The 13,870-nt window shown below is 46.3% G+C and overlaps 1 protein-coding gene across 3 annotated transcripts in view; it reads left to right on the forward strand.

The window, feature by feature from the left end:
* The first annotated feature begins 11,166 nt into the window (after positions 1 to 11,166).
* SOCS6 (suppressor of cytokine signaling 6) overlaps positions 11,167 to 13,870 on the forward strand; it is a 33,782-nt gene continuing 31,078 nt past the window's right edge. Inside the window, exon 1 of one of the 3 annotated variants that reach the window (XM_045527520.1) lies at positions 11,167 to 11,266. The gene's annotated coding sequence lies outside the window, so the exon portion shown is untranslated. The remainder of the gene's footprint in view (positions 11,267 to 13,870) is intronic. The other 2 variants (XM_045527522.1, XM_045527521.1) reach the window with 2 other exon arrangements.

A 13,870-nucleotide genomic window follows, 5' to 3' on the forward strand; every position in this document is an offset into this window, starting at 1 on the left:
GCATGAGCCACCATGCCCGGCTAATTTTTTTTCTATATATATTTTTAGTTGGCCAGATAATTTGTTTCTATTTTTAGTAGAGACGGGGTCTCGCTCTTGCTCAGGCTGGTCTTGAACTCCTGACCTTGAGTGATCCGCCTGCCTTGGCCTCCCAGAGTGCTAGGATTACAGGCGTGAGCCACCACGCCCAGCCTTGACATATATTTCTTAAAAAAATAAATGCGATGACATCATTAAACCATTCATTTAGGCAACGATGTGTTACTAAAAAACCACCACTAAGTGCTCAGCACACTGTTAGGTGCTGAAGATTCAGTGGGAACGAGGAAATCTCTGCCCTCTTGGATGTTAAAGTCTCTCAGGAGAGAAAGACATTTAAGAAATAATCATGTAAATAATTATGTGATTAAGATCATGATAAGGACCATGAAAGAGAAGTAATACCAGCTGCCATTTACTGAGGATTTGCTATCAGCCCACCTCTGTGCTAAGTGTATTATATTAATATAACCACTTAATCCTCTCAGCAGCCCTATGAGGTTAAGACTTATTATGACTGTTGACAAAGGCTCTCGTCTCCTAACTCCGGTCAGGTTCCTCTATGCCCTCTAGACCTCGACATTCAGTGTATGTTCTCAGTTCATGTCAGCCTGTATCACCCCATTGTAGCAGGAATCCTGTTAAGTCAGTTCAGAGAGAGCTTCCATGCTGCATATGTCATCAACCTCCTCATGGCCCACCATCCCCCAGGTGATGTCAGAGCACCCTGTCCCGCCTTCAGCAAGAATCCAGTCAAGTTGGTTTAGCCAGAACCCCCTCGCCCCTGTTACCTCTTGGCAATTTTCCGTCCACTGACCCCACCCTGCTCCTTGGCAATAAATCCCTACTTGTCCATGCCTCATTGGGAATCAAGCCCGATTCTATCCTGAGATCTCTTTCCCCTATTGTTGCAGTCCCTGAACAAAATCTGCTTTCACTGCTCTGACTCCTGTCCAGCTTTTTTGGTTTTTCCTTTGTCCCTGCCATCTTTTCCTTATGGGAAACCCATTCCCTGTGGTTTAGGTGGACTGCTCCATGCCTAACTGCACAGACAGGAGTGGACACAGGACCCAGCCTCCTGGTTAGTCAGGGAACCGCATTTACCTGATGACACGGAGTATTCAAGTCAGTTAGAGGCTTCCCTGTTGGAAAAAGGTACCTTCTCTTCTCTGGAATCACAAACAGACAGGGTCAAAAGCAGAAGACCAAAGACAGGTGCAATTCTTCAAAAGGGAAGACAAAAGGAGGCTGGATCCCAAGCTCCACACACAGCAAAGAATCCCACCTCCAAGCCTGCTGCTTAGGACCACGTGGAGCTGACCAATGGGATGTCCAGGGAAACCGTGAAGAGGATGAGGGGGTCTGTGAGAATCACGTTAGATTCTTGTGTCAACTTGAAGAAAGAAAACAAATCCCATTCTCAATAATAGTAGAAGTTGAATTTTCTGCCAATCCAGTAAGATAAAAGCTCTGAGCTATATTTCACCCTGATTTAAAGAAAGTAAACAAATGGGACTTTTACTGCTCCTATGTGTGTGGTTGCTAATTCATGTCTTCTCTAGTAGTAGACTTGGTATTTAAACACTGGGAGCAGCAGAGAAGGGGTTTGTATTTAGGTTTGACTTCTGTACCCACATATAATTTTTTTTTTAATTTCAAACATGCTGAAAAAACACGGGGAATGGTAGAATGAATACCCATATATTCACCACTGAAATTTAGCAAATGTTTACATTTTACTGTGTTTACTTCAAGTTGTTTTTTTTTTAAAGAAAAAATATGTCACCATATGTGCCCATAAAAAATTATATTATTAGTTTGAGTGTTTCCAACTTTACATATATGGTATCATGTTGTAAATATCTTTCTAGAACTAGTTTTAATTCATTAAATAATGTCTTTACTATATATCCATGTTGATACATATAATCTAGTTTATTCATTTTTCGTTTGAATATAAGTCATTTAATTTATTCCATTATCCAACTGTAGACATTCACATTATCTCCCATTGTGGTGTTTTGAGGTTTTCACTATTACAAACAGTGCTTCACTGAACACCCTTTGTTTTCATACATGGGAATCTCTTGAAGGCATACATCTAGAAGGGGAATTGCTTGGTTAAAGAGTATTTATATCTTCAAATTTACTAAATATTTCAAGGTTACTCTCTAAAGTGGTTGAACCAATTGTAATTCCATTCAACATTTTTCAATTTATAATCCCATTCCTGATTTTAAATTTGCTATCTCATAATTGCCTTACATCCTCATCAACACTTGGTATTGGCAGACTCTGGGGGTGTGTCAATTTTTATTCCCCAGTTTTCTAGTTCAGTTGAGGATTTTTTATAAGATTTTTATCTTTTTGAGTTTCCATAAATTGCCATTCAAGTCATTTTCTAGTTTTCTATTAAGTTTTTTTTTCTTTTTTATGTGTGTTTGCACATTATGTGTGTGTGTTTAATATATAGTTTGGGCTTCCTCACAACATGGCACCCTGGGCCATCTGGCCTGCTGACATGTTGGTTAGGGCTCCAGAAAGAGTAATCAAGCAAATAAAGCAGAAGTTACATCCGCTTTTATGACCTAACCTCAGAAGTCATGGAGTAGCACCTCTAGAGCATTATACTGGTCAAAAGTGAGTCACAGTAGTCATCCTACATAGGGGATGATCAAAGAACTCCTGGATATGTTTTGTAATCAGCAAAACTCCTTTGTTCTGCTCTTAGATTGTTGTACTCACTTGTTAAACTCTCAACTCCAACAGAATCCATTCATTTTATTTCCATGATCACTGCCCTACTCCAAACCACTATCACCTCTTACCCGGGCTTCTAACTCCTCTCCTTAATTCCAACCTTGTCCTGTTAAAATCCATTTTTTCCAATTTAGCAATGAAACCTTAAAAATGTAAACTATTTTGCATCCTTCCTTGTTAAAATACTTCTTACTTCCCACTGCTCTTAGAATAAAACTGAAGGTTCTTTTTTTTTTTTTTTTTTTTTGAGACAGAGTGTCACTTTGTTGCCCGGGCTAGAGTGAGTGCCGTGGCATCAGCCTAGCTCACAGCAACCTCAAACTCCTGGGCTTAAGCGATCCTACTGCCTCAGCCTCCCTAGTAGCTGGGACTACAGGCATGAGCCACCATGCCCGGCTAATTTTTTTTGTATATATATTTTTTAGTTGGCCAGATAATTTCTTTCTATTTTTAGTAGAGACGAGGTCTCACTCTTGCTCAGGCTGGTCTCGAACTCCTGACCTCGAGCGATCCACCCGCCTCGGCCTCCCAGAGCTAGGATTACAGGCGTGAGCCACCGCGCCCGGCCAAAACTGAAGGTTCTTAACTTTAGGACTGAAATGACTGGGCTCTCACACGGCTTTTGACTTTATCTCCTGTCTACCCATTACCTCTCACCATCCACACCAGTCTTCTTTCTTCCTCAAACATGCCAAATTCTTTCACACCTCAGAGATTTTTCTGGAATGCTTCCCTGCCCAGATCTTCACACTGTAGTCTCATTCTCATCCTTCACGTTTCAGAACAAAGGTCACTTCCTTGGAGACACCTTCCTTGATCAACTCATATGTGTCACCGACCACTGCCCCAGTTACTATCTGCCTCATTGTCCTGTTTGTTTACTTCCTAGCACATGAAGGAATTGTAAGCTAGAATTTTTTGTTTATTTGCTTCCTCCTGTCTCCTCCCCTTTCCCACTAAATTAATCTCTTTAAGGCAGGTACCTTGTCTGCCCTGTTTATTCCCATACCCACTGCACCATGAACTAGGCCCAAAACACAGTGAATGCTTAATAAATATTAGGTGAAATATCTTCCACACCTGGAACCATGCCTGGGATGTAGAGGATGCTCAAGACTGAATGAATGAAAGCCTTAGTTTTGCTTCATGCAACTAACAGGTCTACATGAATGAGTTTCTTCCTTCTTGAATGAGATGATATTTGTAAGGTGCCTCTGTTTGTTTCCTGGGTCTGCCTTAACAAAGTACCACCCACTGGGTGGCTTAAAAGAGCAGAAATTTATTCTCTTGAAGTTCTGGAGGCCAGAAGTCTGAAATCAAGGTGTTGGCAGGGCCATGCTCCTTCTGAAACCTCTAGGGAAGAATCTTTCCTTGTCTCTTCTATCTTCTGGTGGTTGCAGACAATTTTTGGTGTTTCTTGGCTTGTAGCTGCATCACTCCAACCTCTGCCTCCATCACTGCATGGCTTTCTCCCTGCGTGTCTTTGTCAGAATTTTCCTCTCAGGAGGAACCAGTCAGTGGATTAGAGTCTACCCTAATCCAGTATGACTTCATTTTAATTTGATTACATTTCCAAATAAGGTCACTTTCACACGAACCTATCTTCTGGGGAATACAGTCCAATCCACAATAGTACGTAACACAATACTTATACGGGGAGGCTCCAAAGCGAACACTTGACTTTTCTGTGTTCCCTACTGCAGTTTCCCTGCTTAGAGTAGGACCCGGCCTTCGGCAGTGTACTTAGCTGAGGCTCTCACATCTGCTAAGCCTTCCCAACCCTTTCCTCCTGGGTCAGAGTCCTGAGGTGTTCACTTTCTGATAGGACCCTCTGGTTCCCAGGTGTTTTCCCCAAGAGCCTATCACTAACGCGCTGGAATTGCTTATATACAACATGCACCATATTCAATCCCTAGAAAGATTTAATACTCATTCTAGTTGTATAATTTAATTGCATCATAAGCAACAATATGACACTAATATATGATCACAAGTTAATAAACAACTGATGACATCTAAAAGTGCTATTGCTCCTAGGGTGGGCATTTGTGCTTTCATAACCCAACATCTAAAGGAATAAGCTCTAATATATTAATAGAATTTTAGTCAAGTCACGAGAGATACAGTCTGGATTGTTAGGCCTTCCTAATGCTTAGAGACACAAATATACAGGCAGAAGTTGGCTTTTTCAGTAAATGCTGTTCCTGCTCTGGGCTCCTAGCTTTTGAATTCAGTGAGCAAACAACTCACTCAGTCCTAGAGAAGAGACCTTTAAGCACTGGGATTTGGCGCGGTGGCTCACACCTGTAATCCTAGCACCCTGGGAGGCTGAGGCTGGAGGATCTCTTGAAGTCAGGAATTTGAGACCAGCCTGAGCAAGAGTGAGACCCTCTCTCTACTAAAAATAGAAAACTTTAGCCAGGCATGGCGGCAAGTGCCCATAGTTCCAGCTATTCAGGAGGCTGAGGCAGGAGGATCACTTGAGCCCGGGAGTTTGAGGTTGCTCTGAGCTAGGCTGATGCCACGGCACTCTAGCCTGGGTAACAGAGCAAGATGCAAGACTGTCTCAAACAAACAAACAAACAAACAACAACAAAAAAACCCATCTGGGATTCTACCTAGTTAGCAGTCTCACTGGGAGGGAAAGTGGTGGTGGTCACCCAAGACCAACCTGGGCTAGTCATAGGGGTTCTGGTTTTTGCCTGTTGTAGAGAAGAATTCTATTAATAATACATTCTTCCATTGTTGGAATAGTAGGGGGGTATCGTAGGTGATGTCATTTTCTATTATAGGAGATACCTCCTAAGTTTTCAGAAGTGGCAAATACATGACATTGATTCCTCATAATCATGGGTATTTGACAGATTTTTGCACTAAATCAATAGTGTAGTCTTTTACAGAGTGTCAGACTGACCAAGTAGTCAGGAGGGCCCTGAATCCTAGAAGTGGAGAAAGCAGGCAAGAGGGAAGTGTTTCTTTTAATTACCTACCAATAAGAGTCTTTGATCTCAAAGAGAATACGTTAAGCTGAGCTGATGTACTCTTTTGTAGGAACAATATTCTACTGAATTGCCACCTTTCTGAGTAAACAAACAGGTACCACCTATTTTCTGTCAGGTCTTAACAATCCTCGGAGCTCATTGCTCTCGGTAGTAGACGTCATTCCTTTGGCTCCAGTATGTTCCCACCTAGCAGAACCCGGCTGCCGACCACAACAGCACAGACACTTTCCCTCCATAATTATGCTCTGGAAAGTGGGCATTTGTCACTCCCCAAAGGACAAACCAGACACCCCTAAAACTTGAAGTGGATCTTTAAAAGGGGTTTGAGAGTCCATTTCTCACAGGGATATTCTCAAATAGATGGAGAGAGGAATGGTATATTCATCTTTATTCATCAAACATTTCTTGAGTACCCATTGTGTGAAAAATCACCGTTCAAGGCACTAGTATTCATAATACAAAGATGAACAAGACAAAACATCTGCATTCAAAAAAGGAGGGATAAGGAGTATTGCAAATCAGGGTAGAGTTGAAGTGTACTCTGAAAGAGGTAGAATCCCAGTGGGGTTCCTAAATAGGATTACATCATTTCTGATGGGGCATAGCTGAACCTTGACTGATGATGGGTGAGATTTTCAACACAGAAATAATCAGAGGGTGGGGAGTGAGAAGGAAGAGGATTCTAGGCAGACAGAATAGCATGAGTTAAGGCAGATGGTTGAGTCTGTCTAGAGATTGAGTTACCCAGCGTGGCCTGGCAAAGCACACCATGAAGAAGTAGTAAGCTGTGAACCAGAGTAGGACGGGTCCACCTCTCAGCTTTGAATGCCAGTCTCTGTGTCACTATTTTACACTGTAGGCGAAGGTAGGGTGAGCATAGAATTTATTATCTGAACTGGGACGATTTTGAGACAAAAGGTGGCACTATTAACAATTGTGCCAGAACACCAGTTACAGCCTGGTACTGTCCTGGGCAAACTGGGATCTATGGTCACCCTCATAATTGGGAAATTCTTCAAAGAGAAGCTTTGATTGGGAAGTGCTATCATTTAAATATGGTTTGTCTCCACCAAACACATGATGAGGGAGTGAGCTCTTGCTCTGGCGAGACTGGATTAGTGGTAAGGTGAGGCTGCCTCTCGTGTTGGGTCCTTCACATACACTGGCTTTCTCTTTGCTTCTCTGCCATGCCGAGACGCAACACGAAGCCCTCACCAGTCGCCAACCAGACGAAGCCCCCTGATCTTGGACCTCCCAGCCTCATCATGAGCTAAATAAACCTCTCTTGTATAAATTACCTAGTCTCAGGTGTTCCCCTATAGCAACAGAAAACAGATTAGGACATGAGGACCTTACAGTGAGTTGGTTCAGGAGAACAGGCCTGGAGGTGGGCAGGCCTGGGATCACCGTGTTAGTTTCCTAGGGCTGCAGCAACAAAGTACCACAAACCAGGGAGCTTAAGACAATAGAAATGTGTTGTTTCACAGTTCTGCAGGCTGGAAGTACAAACTCCGGGCACCAACAGGGCCATGCTCTCTCTGAAGGCTCTAGAGAGAATCTTTCCTTTCCTCTTCTTAGCTTCTGGTATTGGCAGGGATCCTTGGTGTCCTTGGCTTGCAGATGCATCGCTCCGGTCTCTGCCTCTGTGCTGCTCTGTCTTTACAACGTTTCCCCTCTGTGCACGTCTGTCTGTGTCTCTTCTCCTACAAAGACACCAGTCAGAATGGATTAAGGGCCCACTCTACCACAGCATGACCTCATTTCAACTTAACTAACTACAGCTCCTTCCAATAAAGTGACATTCTGAGGTTCTGGGAGGGATGCTATCTAACTCAGTAGAAGTACTATACAGGGGAACTTCGGATAAGCAGAGGGTAGCACTTGAGCTACAAAGACCAGCAGGCAGGAGCAGCAGAAGGGAAATGGGACAGAGAGAGAAGTGGAGGGTATTGACTTTACCTTACTTTGCAGCTTTCCCCAGGGGCCCAGAGGGTGCTTCTAGCACTGAGGATGTATAGGCACGTACCAAATAATGACATTTTGGCAGTCCCATAAGATTATAATAATGCATTTTTACTGAACATTTTCTATGTTTAGATATTTTTAGATACACAAACACTTGCCATTGTGTTACAGTGGCCTACGGTATTCAATACAGTACCACGCTGTACAGGTTTGTAGCGCAGGAGCAATAGGCTGTACCACACAGTCTAGGTGTGTGTGGGCTATACCACCCACGTTTGTGTAAGTGCACTCTACGATGGTCACACAATGAAGAAATCACCTAACGATGCATTTCTCAGAACATACCACAGTTGTTAAGTGGCGAATGACTGTGCTTGAAGTGCCAGGACTAGCTTGGAAGGCTGCACACTATATCCCTCTCTGCTTCCCCCCAGTTTTCTCAAGTCTAGGCTTCTCTCTTTTCCCCTTTTGGAAGAAAGGAAGAAGTTTAATATAAGAAATCAAATAGGACTTACAATTGGGAAATGTCAGTTGAACACAGGACTTGATTTTTAACTTCGTCACCTTGGGCAAATCATTTGACTTTTCAGTCACTTTTCTCCTCCTTAAGAATAAGGATGTTGGACTGTTTCTGAGTTTGTAAAATGAGGATGTTGAGAATGATCAATAAGGGTCCTTCTGGCTCTTATAAGCTCACACTTTAGGAGGAAGCAGGAGAACTATGCTCCTCTGTCGCTGCTAAGAGGATAGACTTTCAACAGGACCCTTTGCCATCCCCATCTTTTAGCAAGTATCTGCCAGACAGCATTTATAATTGCAAACAAGGGATCTCAGTTACTTGAGCAAAATGGGTTTATTTATTAGAAAGCTTGGGGGCTGGCGCCAGGATGAGTTTGGTGCAGGTGCCTTATTAGAGTGGATGGGATCCTCTTCCTCTCCCAGGAGCCCTCCAGGATTGCATCACCTGCTCGAGTCCTGGGCAAGAGTCTAATGAGGCAAGTCATGGGCATATATTTTAGCTGTGCTGGGTGTAGTGAGGCAAAGATAAGATTTCCCCGAAAGGGAAACTGAGTTGCTGATAGAAAGAAGGGACAGATGGTAGACAGCCAACAAAAGAATGCATGTCTATGACCAAGAAGCATTTGGAATTCAGCCAAACATGGAGATTTTAATAGCATATCTAGACAGTAGTATCCTTACACTGAAGTTGTTGCTGTACTATTAATACCATCACTATTATTTTAATTTAGTGGTTAAGAGCTTATATTCTGGAGTCACAGAAACCTAAGTTTGAATTCCAGCTCTCCTCCATGGTAGCCCTAACTTTGGGAAAGTGATTTACTATTTAATGCTAGAAGTCTCAGTTTCCTCATCTGTAATGCAGGGATGCTGATAATACTGACTGTATGGGATTACTGTTAATTTTTTTTGTTTTTTAACACAGAAGAGCTTAATGCAATGCCTGGCTCATAAAAATAGGCCAGGCCCAGATAGTTTTTGTGCATTATTTCATGTAATATTTACTACTCTTTGACATAGTCAATGTTAGAACCCATCTACTCCCCTTTTACAAAATTAGAAACTCAGGTTACAACTGAGAAACTTGTTTAGGGTCACAGAGCTGCGTGAACTGTTAACTGTGATGCTGCTTTAGCTCTGCCAGGCTCAGAAGCCCAAGGTCTTCTCAGTTATGCATTCAAATGTCTCCTGGAGAGTCAGCTGGGTCCCTGTCCTGCATAGTCCCATTGCTGATTTCAGGGGTCACCAGTCCCTACTGCAGAGCATCCTGCTTGCCTTTTTTAGACAAAATTAGGAGACACTGGCATCCCAAGGCAGTAGGATTGAGAAGTTTGCTTCTTTTTCTAATTAGTGCTTTTTGTTATTACCACTAACCTCTCAGACAATTCTATGTCAATCTATATTCTGCTATTTACTGTGATTAGATATTTGAGAATTCACTTGCATTTCAATGACAGTAACAATGATGGTACCATTTTGTTAATGAATTCAAGTAAAAATTGAAGACAGTGGTCAGTCTGGTAATACACAAGTGACATCAACTTTCCATGTACTATTCAGTTATAAAAACCAATGGACTACTTACCTGAAGATCCATCTTTTCTGTTATTAATCTAGATTTTGTGTTTAGATGAGTCCTGTATCGTGGACACTTGTGGGAAACAAGATCGGTTACTGTTATTTAACTTTTTTTTTTTAACTAACAGCTTTATTGAGATATAATTCAGGTATAAATTCACATGAGCAAATTTTAAGACTTTTTTCCCTAACCTTATTTCTTTGTACTTTGTTTTCTTTTAAAAAGGTCCATACTATTCAAGAAACACAAGTTTTAAAGTCCACAACAATTCTAAAGCTAGATTTGAACATTTATCTTCCCCTCTTCCAGCTTTATTGAGGTTATTAATGATATTCACCTTTAATCACTTTTCATCAAGAGAAATAAAAAATTTTCTTGCTGATTCTCATGGACAAAAATCACATTTTCTGGTCCTGCTATGCATTAGTACCACAATCAGCCAATTTCTAAAGAAATGAGTCGAGTTACCAACGCACAAATTTCTATCACCCTACCTTGGAATTCAGTGGCACAAACAATAGTAAACTATTAATCACTTGCATAAAACTTCACTAAAAATGACCCTTCTAAATGTAAAAGTAGATGGCTGGAAACAAGCAATACTTTTTTTTTTAAGAGCAATTTTCACGATTCTGCTAGAGAAGGTGCGGAGAAGGCTTCCCCGCTCGTGGCTCCGCAGAGGATGCGAGCGCGGCTGTCCTCGGTCCCGCCCTCCCTGCGGGGCAGGCCGGGGTCCCCGCGAGCGGAGTGGACCTCGGCAGCGCGAGGGTCCCGCCGCCGGCCGCAGGGCGAGGGGACGGCGGGGGCCGAGCGAGTCCGAGGGGCCAGAGGGCCGAGCGGAGTTTCCTCTCGGCGTTAGCCGAGGCCACCCCGAGAGGGGAGGCACAAAAGCAAGAACTAGCACGAGAGCGGCGGCTGCGCGCCAAAGACCGGCCGCCCGCGGGCACCGGCGTGGGACGCCGGGCGGGGACGCGGCTGGAACCCCGCCCCCAGCCCGGATCCGGCAGCGCGCCCCGCCCGCGCGCCCCACGACCCCCGGCCTAGCGACCCCCCCACCCCCACCTCCCCACCCCACCCCCCGCCAGGACACCGCCCCGCCCCCCACGTGCCCGCCCCGCGGCCCCCGCGCCCCCGCCCCGCGCCCTGACGCCCCGCCTGCGCCGCGGGCCCGAGGAGTGGGCGCGGGGCGGCCCGCTCGGCTCCTCCGCACCCGCTCCCGCTCGGGCCGAGGTGCCGCGGCCGCGCGCCCCTCCTGGAGGAGGAGGAGGAGGAGGAGGAGGAGGAGGAGGAGGAGGAGGAGGAGGAAGGAGGCGGGAGGAGGCGTTGCCGGCGAGGCGAGGGCAGGACTGGCGCGGCAGTCGCGCCGGCGCTGGGCGAGGAAGCGGAGCAGGGCCGCCGCCGGGTGAGCGTCTGCGGGGCCCGAGTGGGAGGCAGGGTCTGGGCTTCGCTTTCGGCCTCCCCTTCTCCGTGGCCGCGGGCCTCGGCCTCGAGGCTTCTCTGCCTCTGGGACGCGGGCCGGGCCGGGCCGGGGAGGCCGCCGGGCGCGGGCTGCGGCGGGGAGTGTGGGTCAGCGCGAGGCCCTGCGCCGGCTCGGCGGGCCCGCGGGCGGGGCGGAGGCCGGAGGCGGCCGGCGGGGAGCGGCGGTCCGTGGAGGGCTGAGGCCTGCGCGGCCGCGGGCGGCACTTCCCGACCCCTCGGCCTCTGCGGCCGCGGCGCGCCGGGCCGAGGCCGCCGCCTTTGTTGCCCGCGGCCCGCCCGGGAGAGGCCGGGGCTCGGCGAGGCCTGGGCGGCGGCGCGGGGCCCGCACCGCTCTGCCCCCCGCCCCCGCCGCAGACCCGCCGGGCCCGGGGTCCGGGGCGCGGGGAGGCCGCGGGCGCGAGACGGGCCCCGGGCTGCGGCGCGGGGACTCGGCGGGGTCTCGCCGCGGCCCTGAGTCCGCGCCGCCCTCGCCCCGCCGCGAGGCCGTGTTGGGGACGCTGTTGGAAGCGCCGGCCGGGACTCAGCCTGTTCCGCATGTGAGGGTGCTGCCGGACAGCCCTGCCTCACTCGGTTCTGCGAAATGTAGGGTGGTGGCATTTTAAACTGCGCTTGGAGCCGAGACAGGCCTTAGTTTTCAAGTGGCTTCGGGAGTTGGCAACTTCAGGTACACCATTGTGGCTCCTGTAGCAGAACTGTTGACGTTGCTCAGTGGCAGGTCCTGGCACGGAACTTGGAAGGTGTGCAGTAATGTGCATGCGAATTTAACATGTAGCCGGATGTGAAATTTGGGTTTCCCGTCCCCACTCTTTGGAATCAGGGGCCAGGTGGGAGCGTGTGGTAGAACTCAGGTTTCCGGTAGTGAAATTCAAATAACTTCGAATTCAGTCCAGCAGATACTTCTGGCACAGCTACCCACATGAGGCAACGTGCTGCTGTGCATGAGGATGGAGAAAATACAAATTACAGTAATAACGTGAGTGAAAACACTGTAAACGTTTCCTGAATACGTTTTTAATTCACTGTGTTCTTGGAATACGTTTGTAATCACACAAAAGTAAACTTCTGTCTCAAGATGAAATGTCTGACATGTTCTCAACCATAGTAGGCAGCAATTTATTTTGACTTTTTTTTTTTTAATGCCACCAACTCAAAACATGAGAAATCCGCTTAGCTTATTTGAATGAATGAATTTTAAATGGAATATTTAGTGCTGTGGAGAGTCAGCCTTATTTAAAAACCTAAATGGCATTTCTTACCAGTTTTCACAAAACCCAAAACAAGTAGTCTGTGATGCTTTTCCCTGTGCTTTCTAATTTCTGCTCATCCTGCATGCATGGATCTGGTGAGGTTGCATATCCGTGCCTGCTCTAAACAAAATATGTGACCTTAGCCCTCTGTTTCCATCACCCTCCCTAATCCTTTCATGTTGTCTTGGAGGAAGCTGGCTCGTGGACAGTGGACTTGATAAGGTAGAATAATTTATTATCTGGAGTTTGGCAAGTGCTTTCCACTTTGTGGCCTGGGTAAGGATCAGCCAGGTTATTCACCAGGACCTTTGCTCTTTTTAGGACTTCATTCAGCATCTCTTTTGAAACACTTTCTCTCTTTTATTTTTATTACTATCTTTTTAAGTACTCTCTAAATTGGTAGCAAGTTCCTGGCCTTGCCACTTTCCCTTAGAGTGGAAGGCAGGCTGGCTTTAAACACTGCCTCCCACCCAAGGGCAAACCCTCAGGACGTCACTTGATGCCCTCTCTTGGCAGGCCACCTGCAGGGAGTGGCCAGGAAGGGGTTTGGGTGCCACTGACTGGGGTGTTGGGTGGAAAAGCTCCTCTGTACTGACTGGATTTCTAGTCATTTCGCTTTCCCGGGGTTTTCTCCAGTCTTGCTTTGGAGCCGAAAAGGTGTTCTTTTTAACGGCCCTCTTTTTTTTTTTTTTTTTTGGAGACAGAGTCTCACTCTGTTGCCCGGGCTAGAGTGAGTGCCGTGGCGTCAGCCTAGCTCACAGCAACCTCAAACTCCTGGGCTCAAGCGATCCTACTGCCTCAGTCTCCCGAGTAGCTGGGACTACAGGCATGTGCCACCATGCCCGGGTAATTTTTTCTATATATTTTTAGTTGTCTGGTTAAGTTCTTTCTATTTTTTAGTAGAGACGGGGTCTTGCTCTTGCTCAGGCTGGTCTTGAAGTCCTGACCTCGAGCGATCCTCCTACCTCAGCCTCCCAGAGTGCTAGGATTACAGGCGTGAGCCACTGTGCCCGGCCTAACAGCCCTCTTTTTAGGGAAGAGAAAGCAAGTATCTTCTTTTTTTTTTATTTTTTTAATTATTTTTTTTTTTTTGAGACAGTCTCGCTCTGTTGCCCAGGCTAGAGTGTCGTGGTGTCAGCCTAGCTCACAGCATCCTCAAACTCCTGGGCTCAAGGGATCCTCCTGCCTCAGCCTCCCGAGTAGCTGGGACTACAGGCATGTGCCACCATGTCCTGCTAGTTTTTTCTATATATATGTTTTAGTTGTCCATATAATTTGTT

The sequence above is a fragment of the Lemur catta genome, chromosome 16 (assembly GCF_020740605.2).
Source record: "Lemur catta isolate mLemCat1 chromosome 16, mLemCat1.pri, whole genome shotgun sequence".
Taxonomy (NCBI): Eukaryota; Metazoa; Chordata; class Mammalia; order Primates; family Lemuridae; genus Lemur; species Lemur catta.